General features: G+C 39.3%; 1 protein-coding gene across 6 annotated transcripts in view; it reads left to right on the top strand.

Moving 5' to 3' along the window:
• HECW2 (HECT, C2 and WW domain containing E3 ubiquitin protein ligase 2) overlaps window positions 1–20,448 on the top strand; it is a 434,057-nt gene that overhangs the window by 67,541 nt on the left and 346,068 nt on the right. The window lies entirely within an intron of this gene.

The following is a 20,448-nucleotide window of genomic DNA, read 5'->3' as shown; positions in this document are numbered from 1 at the left end:
TTTCCTGTTCCAGTTTCTTCACTGGAGAAAGTACTTAGAGACTCTTGTGAAGCAGTCTGAGTGAGGAATTCTAGAATTTTAAGATTTCCCCCAATCCTCTGCTCATTCTTAATCTGACAGAAATATTTTTAGTTACTTGCCTTTACCAAATCTTTCTAAAGCATTTAACTTGGTTTCCATAGATACAATCAGTCTTTCTTTTTGGTCTTGAATTTCTGTGGTTTATGTAATATTTAATTAAATTATATAGTTATAATGACAAGTAGAACTGGCATAAACGGGTAGGGAACAAACACACTTGGCTTTTGGGGGCGCACAACTCAACTGGTCAGAACAGAGGCGCACAGGCCCCCTGGAGGGCAGCCCCCCCGGAGGTCCAAGGGCATCCATCACTCAGTATGTTTTACGGAGGAAATGAGGAGCATTGGCTGTTTGAGGTGCTTGGTTAAGTGAAGGCTGGGTTAGAGGAGGTTGCTAAGAGAGTTTTAATATAAAGATACTGAGGGATGGAAGGGCACAGATGAACTGAAGATAATTTTATGTAGTTTCTTGCTACAATGCTAAATTTCCAAGGTTTTTTTTTTTTTTTTTTCTTTCTGGTTCCTGATACCCTCTGTCATGTGACTAGGGTGACCAGTCGTTTCTTTGTGTGATCATTCCATGGAGAAAGTGTAATGATTAAAAATATTGTACTTCCTCATATTTATTTTTATTCTTTGTTTCAGGAAAATGTATGATAGAAGAAGATGGTATTTGAGATTAGGTACCTTAGGCACAAATATTCCTCCTCTCCTATACTTGATTATTATGTACTGAACAATTTCATTGACGCTTACACATTAGCATTGTAACTTAAAGATTAATGAGTAGAGCAAATAGTTAATGGATAAAGCAAATAGTTGCTTTTTCGATTTTTAAAAGTCTTGAATAACAATCATGGTGATAAAAATATGTTAAAAATATTTGTTTGTTGACTAACACTTTACAGACAGCTCTTGCGTGTTTTCTATCATTCAAGCCACACCACTTCCTATGTGGAGGGATGGCAGGAATGTTACCCTCACTTTACATGTTTGTAGAATGAGCCTCAGAGGTTAAGTGATTCACCCAAGGTCCTACAGTGGTTGAGCTCCCCAGACAAGAACTTAGGAGTGTTCAGAGTTTTTCTAACAATCCATTTAGTCTCAGCTTGAGACTCTAGGGTACTTCTTGGACTTCTGCCAATATTCATGCCATTTAGGCAATAGTTCCTCACTTTTAGGACTAATAAAATTGAATAGGGTCTTCCTTTTCAGACTACTACTTCTCACTGTGGGAAGGACTTGGTTTCTTTGTTCAGAGATATTTTTCTCACTTTCAAAGAGTATTTCAGCTCCAAGGAAACTGCCGTGGCAGTGGGCTGACTTGGTATAGAGGCAACAGCTGGTACCCAGGCAAGTTACTAAGCTTTTCCTTCTGGTAAGCTTTGATGAGAGGCTTGGCAAGCTGGCCTCTGTTCTCTCGCATATTACCAGGGTTGTTCTTCATCTAAAAACGAAGGGACCTGGGAGTAAAACTCACACAGGTTACAACAAAAGTGTCAGAACATGTTAGCTCATGATACCTTTGTATAGTTTTACAAACTCCAAGTTTTCAGAAACTTTTTTTTTTTTTAATTGCTCAAGGTTGAGGGTGGAGGGGCACTGACTAATTCTGTGATTAACTGAGCTATGAGGTGATTGCCTAATAGAGGACTGATCCAAGTTGGAGCCATAGCTCTCCCCTAAAGGTAAGGTGGGCCGTTTTGTAGAGCTTTGCAGTAATCTTTCCAAGGATTGTTGAGTGTGTGGGTACCTTTTACGTTGCCGGAATGAATGTGAGGCTGCTCTGCTGCTTTTTTATTGCCTGTAACTAGAACTGCTTAGAAGTGCCTGTATCAGAATCTCTTGGGGGTGGGGCCTGGGATTCTTAATTTTTAACAAGCTCCCCCAGTATTCATAGATATTCTAAAATTTGACAGCCACTCTCTCCTTTCTCATCTCCCTTGTTTGTCGTTCTCATGAGCAGTTGAGATGCACTCAGACAGGTCACTTTGTGGAAGGGGGTGGGAAGGATGCCAGGAAAGGATCTCTATAAGGCAGAGGAATAACTGGAGCTCTTGACCGTCTCTGTCAGTCTTGTCAGTCTTTCTACTGAGTGCTGTTCAGCCACATCTCAGCCTGGTTCTCCGCCCTGGTTCAGGCTGTCCCTGGTTTTATGAGAAGCTTTTTCATAATTACAGTCATCTGTGTCCTGCCTGGTCTGCTTGGTAGGCCAAGAACTCTGCCACCTCCTGATCCCAGCTTCAGTCGAATTTTAAATCTTTGGATTGAGCTAGCTGTCTCTGGGTTGGATGTTTGAATTCCTCTTGAATCTATTGCCTTCCACCCACAGCCTTTCAACATTCCCACCTCTAAACCTGTCCCCATAAATACACAGCACATTCTTACATTCCCAACAGCTTTTCCCAGTATCCTTCTTCGTTTTTTGTTTTTGTTTATGTCTAGGAGCACATTTTCCTGGAAATTCTATTATAGTGTTAAGGTGTTCAGGTTGTTCCACTGAAGCGGATTCATGTTATTTGGTAACTGAATTGTCATTTCCTAGGAGCAGGAGGCCTTATGCTATTGAGGGAGGAATAGTTTTCTTGCTTCTTCCTTGATTGGAATGACTTTAGGCAAAATTAAATAGGAGTTGGTTTTTGTCCTCTCCTTTCTTTTCACTAGTTCTACCTTTCTTGGCTTCTGTGTTTGGAGTTGGGTGATGGAGCTATGAGATGGGTGATGTCCGTCCCACACGCATGAGGTGGGTGATGTTTGGGGAGCTCTGGGCCTGTTCATTTACGGCTGCTGCTGCCTTCCGCCCACACCAGCACTGATGCAGCCGTCAAAGACCCAGTGAGTTGCAGTGGCTTCTGACTTGATTGGATCAATGCTCAGTTTATTCATGTAGCACAGTGGCCACTCGGCAGACTGGAGGTGACTGGTTTGTCACTCTCAGCTCCTAGTCCAGAAATTGGACTTTGTGCCTCCTGAAAATCATTTGCCATTTAACTTTTCAAGGTGTATAATCTCCTTTTCCCCTTCAAGCTGGAGATGAGTCCTGGGTGGGAGTGTAGGCATCAAATGGCAAACTCTAATGGTTATCAAGAAATTATTTTTTCTCATTGCTCCTCTTCTTGCTTATCAAGAGAAGAATTCTGGAAATCGATGGGGGGCATAGATGCATAGGTAGTAGGGGTTTTGTGAGGCTGAGCACGCCAGCTTTTAAAATTCATGAGTTTAGACACATTCTCCAGAAAGCAAGTGGCCAGTGATGTTTCTGATCTTTCTAGTCTAGCTCTCTCATGTGGTCCTGTGACCCCAACAGTAGCCCCTTATTCAGAAAGCTGCCACGGCTGTCACAGTTCAGAGTGGCAAACCATGCAGCTAGGTGAACCAAGAAAACTAATGAGTTCAGAATTGGACAAAGCCAGAGGCTTCGCATACATTTTTTTTTTTTTTTTTTTTTTCACACACACACACTGTATTTTATTTTTACAAGAGATAGATAGACTGACACCAAGCATTGTACATGGATGACCACAACAAAAGCAACAATGATTGCAATTACCAAACATGAAACACACTTATACTATGTCATAACATTGACATTCAGTCCAGTAATCCTCCACTGTAACAGCTCCTTTACTTTGCAGTGAAAATTGATTTGTATATTCTTTTCCTCTGAGTCCTTGTGGGATTTTTTTTTTTTTTTAATTCAGACAGAAAGTCACAAAAATTATACTCATCCTCATCAGTTCACTCAGTCCCATGTAATTAATTTCTTTTTTTTCATCTTGATCTTTTGTTAGCACTTTTATGAGTTCATCAGTTTTTCATTAGAGTTCTGAAAATGCTTATTCATTCAGTTCAGCAGTACAGTCAGTTACCAGAAACCTGTACTTGTCAGAGTCTTTTCCATGAATTTCTTGAAGATGAAACTCTTTTATAGGAACATATTTGCAAAATCATCAGAGTACACCCAGAACTGTCTGTAAATGACAAAAGACTTAAAAATGACCATGGTTAAAGATTTGATGAAAGTTCATAATAATGCAGTTGACAAGAAAATTAGTTATTTCTGAGATATACATTTTAAAGTAATAACTAGGATTATTACTTATAACATTATACCAGAACATATAAGATTTTTAGACGTTTCCTGTAATGTCTGAAACATTTATATTAACATATTTCCATACATATTTCCATACAAATACAAATATAAGATTTTTAGAAATTTCATGTAATGTCTGAAACATTTATATTAACATATTTCCATACATATTTCCATACAAATACAAATATAAGATTTTTAGAAATTTCATGTAATGTCTGAAACATTTATATTAACATATTTCCATACATATTTCCATACAAATACAAATATAAGATTTTTAGAAATTTCATGTAATGTCTGAAACATTTATATTAACATATTTCCATACATATTTCCATACAAATACAAATATAAGATTTTTAGAAATTTCATGTACTGTCTGAAACATTTATATTAACATATTTCCATACATATTTCCATACAAATACAAATATAAGATTTTTAGAAATTTCATGTAATGTCTGAAACATTTATATTAACATATTTCCATACAAATAACCCAATGAAAGTTTAGTATTAGTTGTTTTGTTTGTTTTTTTATACTGCAGGTTCTTATTAGGCATCAGTTTTATACACATCCGTGTATACATGTCAATCCCAATCGCCCAATTCAGCACATCACCATCCCCACCTCATCGCAGTTTTCCCCCCTTGGTGTCCATATGTCCATTCTCTACATCTGTGTCTCAACTTCTGCCCTGCAAACTGGCTCATCTGTACCATTTTTCTACGTTCCACATACATGCATTAACATACGATATTTGTTTTTCTCTTTCTGACTTACTTCACTCTGTATGACAGTCTCTAGATCCATCCACTTCTCAACAAATGACTCAATTTCGTTCCTTTTTATGGCTGAATAATATTCCATCGTATATATGTACCACAACTTCTTTATCCATTCGTCTGTTGATGGGCATTTAGGTTGCTTCCATGACCTGGCTATTGTAAATAGTGCTGCAATGAACATTCGGGTGCACGTGTCTTTTTGAATTACGGTTTTCTCTGGGTATATGCCCAGTAGTGGGATTGCTGGGTCATATGGTAATTCTATTTTTAGTTTTTTAAGGAACCTCCATATTGTTCTCCATAGTGGCTGTATCAATTTACATTCCCACCAACAGTGCAAGAGGGTTCCCTTTTCTCCACACCCTCTCCAGCATTTGTTGTTTGTAGATTTTCTGATGATGCCCATTCTAACAGGAGTGAGGTGATACCTCATTGTAGTTTTGATTTGCATTTCTCTAATAATTAGTGATGTTGAGCATCTTTTCATGTGCTTCGTGGCCGTCTGTATGTCTTCTTTGGAGAAATGTCTATTTAGGTCTTCTGCCCATTTTTGGATTGGGGTGTTTGTTTCTTTGATATTGAGCTGAATGAGCTGTTTATATATTTTGGAGATTAATCCTTTGTCCGTTGATTCATTTGCAAATATTTTCTCCCATTCTGAGGGTTGTCTTTTCGTCTTGTTTATGGTTTCCTTTGCTGTGCAAAAGCTTTGAAGTTTCATTAGGTCCCACTTGTTTATTTTTGTTTTTATTTCCATTACTCTAGGAGGTGGATCGAAAAAGATCTTGCTGTGATTTATGTCAAAGAGTGTTCTTCCTATGTTTTCCTCTAAGAGTTTTATAGTGTCCAGTCTTATATTTAGGTCTCTAATCCATTTTGAGTTTATTTTTGTGTATGGTGTTAGGGAGTATTCTAATTTCATTCTTTTACATGTGGCTGTCCAGTTTTCCCAGCACCACTTATTGAAGAGACTGTCTTTTCTCCATTGTATATCTTTGCCTCCTTTGTCATAGATTAGTTGACCATAGGTGCGTGGGTTAATCTCTGGGCTTTCTATCTTGTTCCATTGATCTATGTTTCTGTTTTTGTGCCAGTACCATATTGTCTTGATTACTGTAGCTTTGTAGTATAGTCTGAAGTCAGGGAGTCTGATTCCTCCAGCTCCATTTTTTTGCCTCAAGACTGCTTTGGCTATTCGGGGTCTTTTGTGTCTCCATACAAATTTTAAGATGATTTGTTCTAGCTCCGTAAAAAATGCCCTTGGTAATTTGATAGGGATTGCATTGAATCTGTAGATTGCTTTGGGTAGTATACTCATTTTCACAATGTTGATTCTTCCAATCCAAGAACATGGTATATCTCTCCATCTGTTGGTATCATCTTTAATTTCTTTCATCAGTGTCTTATAGTTTTCTGCATACAGGTCTTTTGTCTCCCTAGGTAGGTTTATTCCTAGGTATTTTATTCTTTTTGTTGCAATGGTAAATGGGAGTGTTTCCATAATTTCTCTTTCAGATTTTTCATCATTAGTGTATAGGAATGCAAGAGATTTCTGTGCATTAATTTTGTAACCTGCAACTTTACCATATTCATTAATTAGCTCTAGCAGTTTTCTGGTGGCAGTTTTAGGATTCTCTATGTATAGTATCATGTCATCCGCAAACAGTGACAGTTTTACTTCTTCTTTTCCAATTTGTATTCCTTTTATTTCTTTTTCTTCTCTGATTGCCGTGGCTAGGACTTCCAGAACTATGTTGAATAATAGTGGTGAGAGTGGACATCCTTGTCTCGTTCCTGATCTTAGAGGAAATGCTTTCAGTTTTTCACCATTGAGAATGATGTTTGCTGTGGGTTTGTCATATATGGCCTTTATTATGTTGAGGTATGTTCCCTCTATGCCCACTTTCTGGAGAGTTTTTATCATAAATGGGTGTTGAATTTTGTCAAAAGCTTTTTCTGCATCTATTGAGATGATCATATGGTTTTTCTTCTTCAATTTGTTAATATGGTGTATCACATTGATTGATTTGCGTATATTGAAGAATCCTTGCATCCCTGGGATAAATCCCACTTGATCGTGGTGTATGATCCTTTTAATGTGTTGTTGGATTCTGTTTGCTAGTATTTTGTTGAGGATTTTTGCATCTATATTCATCAGTGATATTGGTCTGTAATTTTCTTTTTTTGTAGTGTCTTTGTCTGGTTTTGGTATCAGGGTGATGGTGGCCTCATAGAATGAGTTTGGGAGAGTTCCTTCCTCTGCAATTTTTTGGAAGAGTTTGAGAAGGATGGGTGTTAGCTCTTCTCTAAATGTTTGATAGAATTCACCTGTGAAGCCATCTGGTCCTGGACTTTTGTTTGTTGGAAGATTTTTAATCACAGTTTCAATTTCATTACTTGTGATTGGTCTGTTGATATTTTCTGTTTCTTCCTGGTTCAGTCTTGGAAGGTTATACCTTTCTAAGAATTTGTCCATTTCTTCCAGGTTGTCCATTTTATTGGCATAAAGTTGCTTGTAGTAGTCTCTTAGGATGTTTTGTATTTCTGCGGTGTCTGTTGTAACTTCTCCTTTTTCATTTCTGATTTTATTGATTTGAGTCCTCTCCCTCTTTTTCTTGATGAGTCTGGCTAATGGCTTATCAATTTTGTTTATCTTCTCAAAGAACCAACTTTTAGTTTTATTGATCTTTGCTATTGTTTTCTTTGTTTCTATTTCATTTATTTCTGCTCTGATCTTTATGATTTCTTTCCTTCTGCTAACTTTGGGTTTTGTTTGTTCTTCTTTCTCTAGTTTCTTTAGGTGTAAAGTTAGATTGTTTACTTGAGATTTTTCTTGTTTCTTTAGGTAGGCTTGTATAGCTATAAACTTCCCTCTTAGAACCGCTTTTGCTGCATCCCATAGGTTTTGGGTCGTCGTGTTTTCATTGTCATTTGTCTCTAGGTATTTTTTTATTTCCTCTTTGATTTCTTCAGTGATCTCTTGGTTATTTAGTAACGTATTGTTTAGCCTCCATGTGTTTGACTTTTTTACGTTTTTTTCCCTGTAATTCATTTCTAATCTCATAGCGTTGTGGTCAGAAAAGATGCTTGATATGATTTCAATTTTCTTAAATTTACTGAGGCTTGATTTGTGACCCAAGATGTGATCTATCCTGGAGAATGTTCCGTGTGCACTTGAGAAGAACGTGTAATCTGCCGTTTTTGGATGGAATGTCCTATATATATCAATTAAATCTATCTGGTCTATGGTGTCATTTAAAGCTTCTGTTTCCTTATTTATTTTCATTTTGGATGATCTGTCCATTGGCGTAAGTGAGGTGTTAAAGTCCCCCACTATTATTGTGTTACTGTCGATTTCCTCTTTTATAGCTGTTAGCAGTTGCCTTATGTATTGAGGTGCTCCTATGTTGGGTGCATATATATTTATAATTGTTATATCTTCTTCTTGGATTGATCCCTGGATCATTATGTAGTGTCCTTCCTTGTCTCTTGTAACATTCTTTATTTTAAAGTCTATTTTATCTGATATGAGTATAGCTACTCCAGCTTTCTTTTGATTTCCATTTGCATGGAATATCTTTTTCCATCCCCTCACTTTCAGTGTGTATGTGTCCCTAGGTCTGAAGTGGGTCTCTTGTAGACAGCATATATATGGGTCTTGTTTTTGTATCCATTCAGCCAGTCTATGTCTTTTGGTTGGGGCATTTAATCCATTCACGTTTAAGGTAATTATCGATATGTATGTTCCTATGACCATTTTCTTAATTGTTTTGGGTTTGTTTTTGTAGGTCCTTTTCTTCTCTTGTGTTTCCCACTTAGAGAAGTTCCTTTAGCATTTGTTGTAGAGCTGGTTTGGTGGTGCTGAATTCTCGTAGCTTTTGCTTGTCTGTAAAGCTTTTGATTTCTCCATCAAATCTAAATGAGATCCTTGCTGGGTAGAGTAATCTTGGTTGTAGGTTCTTCCCTTTCATCACTTTAAGTATTTCATGCCACTCCCTTCTGGCTTGCAGAGTTTCTGCTGAGAAATCAGCTGTTAACCTTATGGGGGTTCCCTTGTATGTTATTTGTCGTTTTTCCCTTGCTGCTTTCAATAATTTTTCTTTGTCTTTAATTTTTGCCACTTTGATTACTATGTGTCTCGGCGTGTTTCTCCTTGGGTTTATTCTGTATGGGACTCTCTGCACTTCCTGGACTTGGGTGGCTATTTCCTTTCCCATGTTAGGGAAGTTTTCGATTATAATCTCTTCAAATATTTTCTCTGGTCCTTTCTCTCTCTCTTCTCCTTCTGGGACCCCTATAATGCGAATGTTGTTGCGTTTAATGTTGTCCCAGAGGTCTCTTAGGCTGTCTTCATTTCTTTTTATTCTTTTTTCTTTAGTCTGTTCCGCAGCAGTGAATTCCACCATTCTGTCTTCCAGGTCACTTATCCGTTCTTCTGCCTCAGTTATTCTGCTATTGATTCCTTCTAGTGTAGTTTTCATTTCAGTTATTGTATTGGTCATCTCTGTTTGTTTGTTCTTTAATTCTTCTAGGTCTTTGTTAATCATTTCTTGCATCTTCTCAATCTTTGCCTCCATTCTTATTCCGAGGTCCTGGATCATCTTCACTATCATTATTCTGAATTCTTTTTCTGGAAGGTTGCCTATCTCCACTTCATTTAGTTGTTTTTCTGGGGTTTTTTCTTGTTCCTTCATCTGGTACATAGCCCTCTGCCTTTTCATCTTCTCTGTCTTTCTGTAACTGTGGTTTTTGGTCCACAGGCTGCAGGATTGTAGTTTTTCTTGCTTCTGTTGTCTGCCCTCTGGTGGTTGAGGCTATCTAAGAGGCTTGATGGGAGGCTCTGGTGGTGGGTAGAGCTGACTGTTGCTGTGGCGGTCAGAGCTCAGTAAAACCTTAATCCACTTGACTGTTGATGGGTGGGGCTGGGTTCCCTCCCTGTTGCTGTTGCGATCAGAGCCCAGTAAAACCTTAATCCACTTGACTGTTGATGGGTGGGGCTGGGTTCCCTCCCTGTTGGTTGTTTTGCCTGAGGCAACCCAACACTGGAGCCTACCCGTGCTCTTTGGTGGGGTTAATGGCAGACTCTGGGAGGGCTCACGCCAAGGAGAACTTCCCAGGACCTCTGCTGCCAGTGTCCTTATCCCCACGGTGAAACAGAGCCACCACTCGCCTCTGCAGGAGACCCCCCAACACCAGCAGGTACGTCTGGTTCAGTCTCCCCCAGGGTCACTGCTCCTTCCCCTGGGTCCCGATGCACACATTACTTTGTGTGTGCCCTCCAAGAGTGGGGTCTCTGTTTCCCCCAGTCCTGTCACAGTCCTGCAATCAATTCCCACTAGACTTCAAAGTCTGATTCTCTAGGAATTCCTCCTCCCTTTGCCGGACCCCCAGGTTGGGAAGCCTGAGGTGGGGCTCAGAACCTTCACTCCAGTGGGTGGACTTCTGTGGTATAAGTGTTCGCCAGTCTGTGAGTCACCCACCCAGCAGTTATGGGATTTGATTTTACTCTGATTGCGCCCCTCCTACCGTCTCACTGTGGCTTCTCCTCTGTCCTTGGACGTGGGGTGTCCTCCTTGGTGAAGTCCAGGGTCTTCCTGTCAATGATTGTCCAGCAGCCAGTTGTGATTCTGGTGCTCTCGCAAGAGGGAGTGAGAGCACGTCCTTCTACTCCGCCATCTTGGTTAATCTCCTCGCATACATTTTATAGGAGCATCAAAGTGGTCTCAGATCAAGTTACTCTTCCACGAGATCTGTTAATCGCTGACTTATTTAATGTGTCCTCTGTATCCAACCTTGGCCACTTAGAAAAATAGAGCTTGAGCTTTTAGGATGTCATGTAATTCCTAAGGGCTCACTTTACCTTTCCAGATTGTCCTAAAGTGCTTCCAAATTATGAAGCCTCATTCATCCATTTTTTTCCCTCTGAAACTGTTCTCTGATAGGTGTTAGAGTGGAAAGCAATCTGATTAAATTCTTCATAGTTTAGTGATTCCCCTGAAGGTAGTTGGATTTTTGTTTTTGACAAGCAGTGCTTGTTAACTCAAATCTCTCACTGATGACATCTGAGGCAGTGTATCATAATAAAATGAGCAATTTCAGACATTCTGGACAAACGTGAAACGACAACATAAAATAATTTATGGCAGTTTGTCCTTAAGATCTATTCTTCCAAGCTGTTTCTGCTTTCTTGAATTTTTCTTCTGCTACTTTTGAACTTATGCCATCTCTGCATTTCCAAAGTGACTACTAATTAAGGATAGGTGAGGTTGGAGAGGGGAAGAATAGCCACATTTAGGGTTGACTTTGCCACAGACCTTCGACCTGGAAAGGTATGTGGTAAGGGGATGTGCAGTGTTCTCACATATAAGCTGTAAGTGCTGTGTGCTTGAGACTTTAATGAAATTGCCCTATAATTTGCCTTTAGCCAGTTTCTTTATCTGGCATTACATGGCATTACACCATGTCACACATGGCATTACACCAAACTCAGCTAACCTCTCCGAGAGGCAGGTAAATTTCATGTCAAACAGTATAAAATTTCTAAACATTGATATGTTTGAAATCTCGTCCTTTCCTATGCATTATGTTGGAAGCAGCACTTAGAAAGTAACAAAACCAGCGTGGTAAACAGTCTGTTTCTCACAGTGGTGGTAAGGACCAACCCGCATTTATTTTAGTACTGATCCTGATTTCGTGTTTCTTCAATTGGAGTCCTTACCAGCATTCTGAAAGCCGCCCTGATTTTTACAAACTGGGACGTCTATTTTCCCCGTTATGGGAGTGCTGCAAAAAATGAAGCCTAAAATGTGGCTTTTTTAGAGGCTACCTCGTTTAGCAGTTGAAGAAGAGTGTTTTTTAGTTATATTGACAATTTATTTTCTGTTAGTCATTTCGTTGTACAAATCCCTACAGACTGAAGGAGACTACATTCCTCGGGGAGTTAGCGGCTTTGTTAATTCAGGGTTTGCCATTTCAGAAGTTTCCCTGTTTAAATGTGAGGAGCTTTGTGGCAGTTGAAATAGAATTTGAATTTGGTATCTCAGGTTTGTAGCAAGATGGTTTTCCCCTAACATGATTTGAGGCAAGAAATGCACAAGAAGTGACCTGTTCATCCTAGTTAAACCTACCCAGCCAGGTGGAGCCACTGGAGGAAGCTAAATGAGTACCATCTTGTTTCAAAGTAGAGACTGATGATGGAAGTGCTGTCTGAGGCTGAGGCAGGGGTTTGTGTTAGCAGGCTCTTGGGAGCTACTTTTAGCTCTTTGAAAAATTTATGTCTCTGAGCCCCTAATCTCCCTCCCGCGTCACAGCAGCTGGCCTACATTCCCCAGAATATGCAGCCTCTCTTCTGATGTGTATGGGAGGTGGAGTGAGGCATAAGAGAATAGAAGAGAATTTAGCCATCATTTCAGCACCGCTTCTTACTTCTAAGGCTGAAAAGATTCTTCCATGGTCCTTAAGTGTACTCTTTAAAGAGGAGAAAAGTAACAAATTCCCTCTTGATGTTTCACACTCACTGAATTGAGATCTCAGAACTTGTTGCCACTAATCATTTATTCCTGTTTATTAATGCTGACATATGAGCGGTTTAGTGTGTGTGGCAGGGAAGAACTGAATAATTTAAGAACAAAGCAGAGTAAAGATTTTTTACGGCACAAGGACAGGGGGCCCTGACACATACTGAAGACGCATTTATAGCCAGACTGAACCTTTCCTGTGGTCCGGAAATACATCTGGGAAGTAGGACAATAAATAGCTGGATATTAAAATTTATACATATTACTTTCCGATTGATCTTATTTTGTGTAGGACACAGAGTTGGGACTTTTTTAGCAGATGCATGTTATCAGTGAAAACAAATGAAATCAGAATTCTGGGAATAGTGTGCAACAGTAAATCAACAGTAAAAAAAACAATCCCCAGCCCAGCTGATAGCTCATGAACAATATCAAAATAACAGATGCACTGGGTTAGATAGTTCACGGGAATGAGGATATAAATTATGTACAATAATCATTTTCCACAAGGCTAGTATTATATTTTAGCCTCAGAGCAAAATTTGATTTCTTGTTCTTGACGCAAAGCAAGAATAGAAGAGATTGTAAAGCTTTCATCGTAGGCATTTCATTAAATTCTGGAATCTAGTATTGGTCTCATACTGTTTTATAGTAAGGTAAGTTGAGCCAGAAACAAGGCAGCCTAGTTTAAGGTGACGGTAACAGAGCTATGTGCCTAATTAAACACATTACTAATGGAAAATCAAGAATGAAATTACATCTATATATTCCTTTTCTGGTGCCATGGCAAGGATACATATGATTTTGCTGAGAGTAGGGAATAAGAGCCTTTCTGTCTCATAACCTGCAAATTGAAGGGGAGGCCAAGAGGGTGGAAAGGGAAGTGAGATACAAGGTAAGCCAAAAAAAAAAAAGAGACATATTGTCTCTTGGCTGCTGTGATTCGAAGTAATTTAAAAGCTAAGGTTCACCTGTGGTGATTGAGGCTGTTTCATATTATGGAAGGGCTGTGTCAATGATAGACATTAGTGTGCTAGAAACATAGCATTTTGGAAGTAAATAGAGGTCATTGATTGCTAATTCCCAACCAGTGTAGGGATCTTTCTCGGTTTCTCTGCGTGGGATAAGGTGACCTCAGGTGACATTTCCATAATATTATAGTTATTTGTTTACCAAAAGATTGATAAGCCTCCCAATTCCTGGTTTCCAGGAAGAATTAAAACATACTAGCAAAGCATCATGTCTTAGTCTTCAAACTAACATGGTAAGACGCAACTGAAGTTCTATCCAAGGTAAAAAGATAGTAAGAGGGCACCCAGTTGGTTTCCACACAGGATAAATTAAATGCTATGGGCCTGAAAAAAATTATAGCTAAAGAAAATACAAGTTATCTAACTTTTTTCAACCTCCACATATTTTGAATGTTTTTTTTCTTTTTTTAGAGAATTAAGCTCTAATTCTTTTTTTTTTTTAAATTTTATTTATTTATTTATTTATTTTTGGCTGTGTTGGGTCTTCGTTTCTGTGCGAGGGCTTTCTCTAGTTGTGGCAAGTGGGGGCCACTCTTCATCGCGGTGCGCGGGCCTCTCACTGTCGTGGCCTCTCTTGTTGCGGAGCACAGGCTCCAGACGCGCAGGCTCAGTAGTTGTGGCTCACGGGCCCAGTTGCTCCGTGGCATGTGGGATCCTCCCAGACCAGGGCTCGAACCCGTGTCCCCTGCATTGGCAGGCAGATTCTTAACCACTGCGCCACCAGGGAAGCCCGAATGTATTTTTTAAACAAGTTGTTTTGGGGAGTAGCCTAGTCAGGAGGGTTCACAAAGCCATGCCAAATTTGCCAAACTATTCTCTCCTTCTTCCTCCCTCTCCTCCTTTGTTCTTCCCTTTTTTCCTCCTCCTCCCTTTTCTTCTCTTTGTTAGTGTTACTGTAAGTAAAATAAAGTATGGAGATATGTCTAGATTATAGCAAGATAATTGACAAGATCTCTCCAGACGGCATTGTGGCCAAGATGGAGCGACGTGCCCTGGATCATGATGTTAGGTGCCAGACACAGTACTAGGTGCTGCCAGTGCAGCGGTGAACACATCAGAAGTGGCCCCTCCACAAGGAGCATATAGCGCATCTAAGGAAACAGACTATTACAAAACGAAGGGCAGTAAATAAGAAGTAATGATAAGAGGGCTGCAGGGTCTTCTGTTGGATCTAACGGACCCATAGGTTAGGGAGTATTTCTCCAGAAAAGATGATCTTTAAGCTGCTATCTGGAGACTAATAGCTTGGTTAACATTAGGAGTTGGTAGAGTATTCCAGGTATAAGGAGTAGCATGTGTAAAGACTCAGAAGTGAGAGAGAACGTGTTCCTTTCATAGACCTGAAAAACATTAAATATGGTAAGTGCATTTTTAAGGTACAAGCTAAGCTGCTGTAACAAAGCCACCCCAAATTACGGTAGCTCAAACAAGGCAGAAACTTAATTTCTCCCATGAAATTGTCTGGAATTGGTCAACAAGCCAGGGTGAATAAGCAGCTCTGCTCTGAAAGGTCATTCTGGAACTCAGGTTCTTTTTTCTTGATCACTCACTTCATCAATGAAAAACTGTTTCTAGTGTCCCTTCTACTAATTAGTGAACCACTGTGCATAAATTTTCTGAAAGTGAGAAAGAAGTCTGCTTTTGGAATACGTGTCAAGGGGAATAGAAGCTGATCTTAAGGTTAGGGATATTCTGAAAGGAAGTGAGAACTGAGGTAGAAGTTGGCCAGATGAAGGTTAGAAGGTGGGAAAGTTCCAGGCAGAGGGAAGAACATGTGCAAAGAACTCATGGGAAGAGGAAATGTGGTATACTTAAGGAACTGAAAAACACTGGTTATAGTGTTAGCGTTATAATTTCAGGTGCTGCAATAAAGAGGCCACAAATTATAATAACTCAAGCAAGGTTGAAGTTTATATCCTTCCCATAGAACAGTCAGAATTCGGTACAGCAGCTTCTGGAGGAGGGTGGACACCTGAATAGGGTCTTGGCAATGCTAAGAGGAGTGAATTCTTGATTTAGAGAACTTGAGCCATTAACTGTATATTTCACCATCTCACTATACTTTAAAGTAAATTACAGGACAGCTCCACAAACTATGTTAATAAGCAGTTTAGGATTTAACCAAAAGTAATTGTGAAACCACTGGAAAGAAAGGAATTAAGTTTGCAATTTAAAAAGGTGGTTCTGGTTTTAATGCTCTGAATGAATGCGTGGGCAAGATGGAAGGCTGGGAGGCCAGTAGGCTATTGCTATAATCCAAGTGAGAAAGGATGTGGTGATATGGACTCTGTAGGGATGGATATCTATTAGACATAATATAGTTAATAGGCAGGACATCATGGAGCAGAGTTTGGCAGAAATTAACTGTTTTAATCTGTTGCTATCCAGGCCTGAAATTCATAATGTTATATGAATCCCAAGAATTTTAAATGTCCACAAGTTTATTTAATGAGGGGTTGCAAAGTCAAATATTTATTAGGGCTTGAGAATAGGAAAACTAACTAAATGAAGCAGCCCTGTTATAATGGCGGGAGGTTATGGGGAATTGGATAGCACATGCCCTCTCTGAAGGGGACAAGTCTATTCAGTTCCAAGTGTTGCCATTTGTAAATAAAAATTCATTGTTGCCAGATCTTCTGATTTTTTTCCCTTTTTCTTTATAAAGACTTTTGGATTGTTATATGAAATCGTCTGATTTTTAAATGTTGATATCTAAGTAAAAATCAAACAAACATACAAACAAAGTACTGTATAGACGAACATTGTAAGGGCCAAGCAAAACAGGTCTGTAAGCGGGATTTGGTTTGCACAGATTCATTTTTGTGCTTAGGTCTTTTTTTTTTTTTTTTCTTTTCAAAATTATTTATTTATTTATTTATTTATGGCTGTGTTGGGTCTTCGTTTCTGTGCGAGGGCTTTCTCTAGTTGCGGCAAGCGGGGGCCACTCTTCATCGCGGTGCGTGGACTTCTCACTATCGCGGCCTCTCTTGTTGCGGAGCACAGGCTCCAGACGCGCAAGCTCAGTAATTGTGGCTCACGGGGCCCGGCTGCTCCGCGGCATGTGGGATCTTCCCAGACCAGGGCTCGAACCCGTGTCCCCTGCATTGGCAGGCAGACTCTCAACCACTGCGCCACCAGGGAAGCCCTGTGCTTAGGTCTTAATAATTGTATTAGTTAGGGTAGGCTGCTGTAACAAAGAAATCCAATAATATAGTGGCCAAAAGAGCAGAGATGTTTGTTTCTCATTTGCCAGTTCCAGTGTGAAAGGACAGGTGGCCGGACATCATTGCTCTTCATGGTCATTCAGGTTCTTCCCAAATTGTTGTTCCACCATCCCCAAGTGTAGTGTTGTTCATCTGCATGGTTAAAGTTTGGTCATCACTTCTGGATTCCAGTCCTCATAAAGAGAGAAAGAGAGCATGGATGAGGCATGCTCATCGTCTTAAGGCTCTGGCTATGTATTCGTAACAACGCTTAGTATTTACATGTTTTTTCCCAGCATACTTCCCTATTAATTGTTTAAATCCTTTTAGCCTTTTGAGCCTGGCACGATGGGTTATTATTTTTATTTGACAGATATAAAAATGAGGTTCAAGTAGGTTATGACTTGCCCAATATCATAAAGAGAATTAGTGGCAGGACTAGAGTGTATCTTGGCTCAGTTTTAATAATAATAAAATGCCTTTAAATGTATTTATAATAAATATTTAAAATAAAACTCAACTTATTTGAGTTCCTGTTACCAAACAAAATTTAGTCGCTTATCAAAGTGTGATGAGAGATGGCAACATGTATTTTTCCTCCTGGATGTGTTATCCTATTTCCTTTCCGAATTATCATTCTTGATCACTCCTGGCATCAGATGAGGGGAATCCACAAAAGCCAACAGCCCTTTGAGTGCTTAGTAGGATGGTTTTGCTTTGGCAGTATCAGAAAATTCTTTTGTCTTAAATGTTGGAGTTTAATTATGTGCAGGAACATTGATTCCTTGTGGTGTGGTTTCTGCCTGTGGTTATAACCTTCACCCTCATTCAATATCTATTTCTGATGGCTATCATCAAAAAATCTACAAACAATAAATGCTGGAGAGGGTGTGGAGAAAAGGGAACCCTCTTGCACTGTTGGTGGGAATGTAAATTGATACAGCCACTATGGAGAACAATATGGAGGTTCCTTAAAAAACTAAAAATAGAACTACCATACGATCCAGCAATCCCACTACTGGGCATATACCCTGAGAAAACCATAATTCAAAAAGCGTCAGGTACCACAATGTTCACTGCAGCACTATTTACAATAGCCAGAACATGGAAGCAACCTAAGTGTCCATCGACAGATGAATGGATAAAGAAGATGTGGCTCATATATACAATGGAATATTAGTCAGCCATAAAAAGAAATGAAATTGAATTATTTGTAGTGAGTGGATGGACCTAGAGTCTGTCATACAGAGTGAAGTAAGTCAGAAAGAGAAAAACAATGCTAACACATATATATGGAATCTAAAAAAAAAAGGTTCTGAAGAACCTAGGGGCAGGCCAGGAATAAAGACACAGACGTAGAGAATGGACTTGAGGACATGGGGAGGGGGAAGGGTAAGCTGGGACGAAGTGAGAGAGTGGCATTGACATATATACACTATCAAATGTAAAATCGATAGCTAGTGGGAAGCAGCCGCATAGCACAGGGAGATCAGCTCAGTGCTTTGTGTCCACCTTGAGGGGTGGGATAAGGAGGGTGGGAGGGAGAGGCAAGAGGGAGGAGATATGGGGATATATGTATATGTATAGCTGATTCACTTTGTTATAAAGCAGAAACTAACACACCATTGTAAAGCAATTATACTCCAATAAAGATGTTAAAAAAAAATTTCTATTTCTGAGAAAACCCTTAGAGAGTGTCTTGGCTAGAATTGCTCTCGTTAGTCAAATCAGTCTTCTAGTTCTGGGTAACCATAACTCCCTGCACAGATAAGTGAAATCTCATTTCACAGTTTTTGGGGCATTTCACTAATACAGATCAGAGAAAACAACAGAGTTTCCAGATACTTGACTGCCGTCTTTCATTTTTACTCAAGTCACTGAATGAAACATTTAAATAGTGAATTTGGAGTTCTAGAGAATGAAAAATTGTAGGGATGTGGAATTCTCTCTCCTCTGGCTTTTATTAGAGTTAGGAAAAGAACCAGGCCTGACCACATAATTGTGACTGCTCTGATGAAGAATGGGCAGAACAATGAAGCAGTGATGTGTTGACAATGCCTTGGATGTGCACAATAGAACAGCCTTCTTTTTTGTTTTGTTTTGTTTTGCTTTTTTAAGAGCATCATGTTCTGGTTGGTGGAGCCCGGGATTATAATGCCAGGATACCAGGGTTCTAGTCCTGGTGTTTCTGCCTCTGACTCTCAGCACTGACTTTGGAAATCTGTTAGCTTTTGGTTGCTTCAGGCAACAAATTGTTTTTTTTTTTTTATATAAATTTATTTATTTATTCATTTATTTAATTTTTGGCTGCGTTGGGTCTTCGCTGCTGCACGCGGGCTTTCTCTAGTTGCAGTGAGCGGGGACTACTCTTTGTTGTGGGGCGCAGGCTTCTCATTGTGGTGGCTTCTCTTGTTGCAGAGCACAGGCTCTAGGTGCACGGGCTTCAGTAGTTGTGGCACATGGGCTTCAGTAGTTGTGGCTCACGGGCTCTAGAGCACAGGCTCAGTAGTTGTGGCACACGGGCTTAGTTGCTCCGCGGCATGTGGGATCTTCCCGGACCAGGGCTTGAACCCGTGTCCCCTGCATTGGCAGGCGGATTCTTAAACACTGTGCCACCAGGGAAGCCCAACAAATTGTTTTTAAATGGGGGAGGCTGAGTGTGTTCTACCTCCCATATAGAGGATAGGATGGTGGTAATGTTGCTTTTAATGTAATTTAAAAAATTACGTTTGACTTTGTTTTCTATTAATTAGTCAATTTCTGGTCTTGTAGGCACCAATGTTACCTTAATATTTAATTAATTGCTTGGTAATGCATTGGATAATTTAAAGATATTTAAAAGTCTATGTCATATTTATTGAGGGAAGAATTTGGCATATTAAGTAACGGCTTAAATGATCTCCTGGAGATGTAGGTGAACATTAATCAAAGCTACCATCATCAAATACAGTCACCATCACTTTCATCATCAACATCTATTGAGCCCTTGCTTGTGGGACTCATTTTCTAGAAGAGGAAAATGAAGCTTTGAGAGGAAAGTAGCTCACTCAACCTTTATGATCTCTGTAAACAAAAATTTAAGGAATCTTTATCATTATATTTTTTAAATGTTGAAATACTGAAAAATGGAAGCCTGAGAGTCTTCATGTCCATGAGCTTTCTTTAAGCATTAATTTACATGACTGCTTGTGAAATTTTAACCAGGACGTAAAAATCATTTTAATGTTTCTTAAAAATTTTCACTTAAATACTTCTAGGAGAACTGTAAACCCCCAAGGGCTTGATGTACAGTTCAAAGTGTTGTGCTGCAAGTTTGAAGTTTCTCTGAAATGCAATGTTTTTAATATTCATGCAGATGTAGCATTCTATTTTATACATACCTCTTGTTTTAACATAAAAATACTGTTTTAAATTATTCCACATTAGGTAAACTTTGATACTCCGAGAAGGTTTTCCTGGCATTTGCAGTGCTTTTAGCATTGCCTCAGACCCTAACTGTGAGCTTCCAAGTTTGGCAGGTACAGCTTCATGTTGTGGATGGTGCCTGGGTTAAAATGATTTACTAATATTCATATATAAGTTTCTGAAACATTATTGTGAAGAGAATATTTTATAATTATCTGTTAGACGTTTTCTATATAAAAGCAGTTGTCAGTTGGCCACTAATGGTAGGTTTTTTTTTTTGGTGCTCACTTTTCACAGTAGTGGTCACATAAAAGGGAGACTGCA

Source organism: Balaenoptera acutorostrata, chromosome 8 (genome assembly GCF_949987535.1).
Source record: "Balaenoptera acutorostrata chromosome 8, mBalAcu1.1, whole genome shotgun sequence".
In the NCBI taxonomy this organism is placed as follows: domain Eukaryota; kingdom Metazoa; phylum Chordata; class Mammalia; order Artiodactyla; family Balaenopteridae; genus Balaenoptera; species Balaenoptera acutorostrata.
The sequence above is the reverse complement of the archived record's forward strand: the minus strand, read 5'-3'. Positions and strand labels throughout refer to the sequence as shown.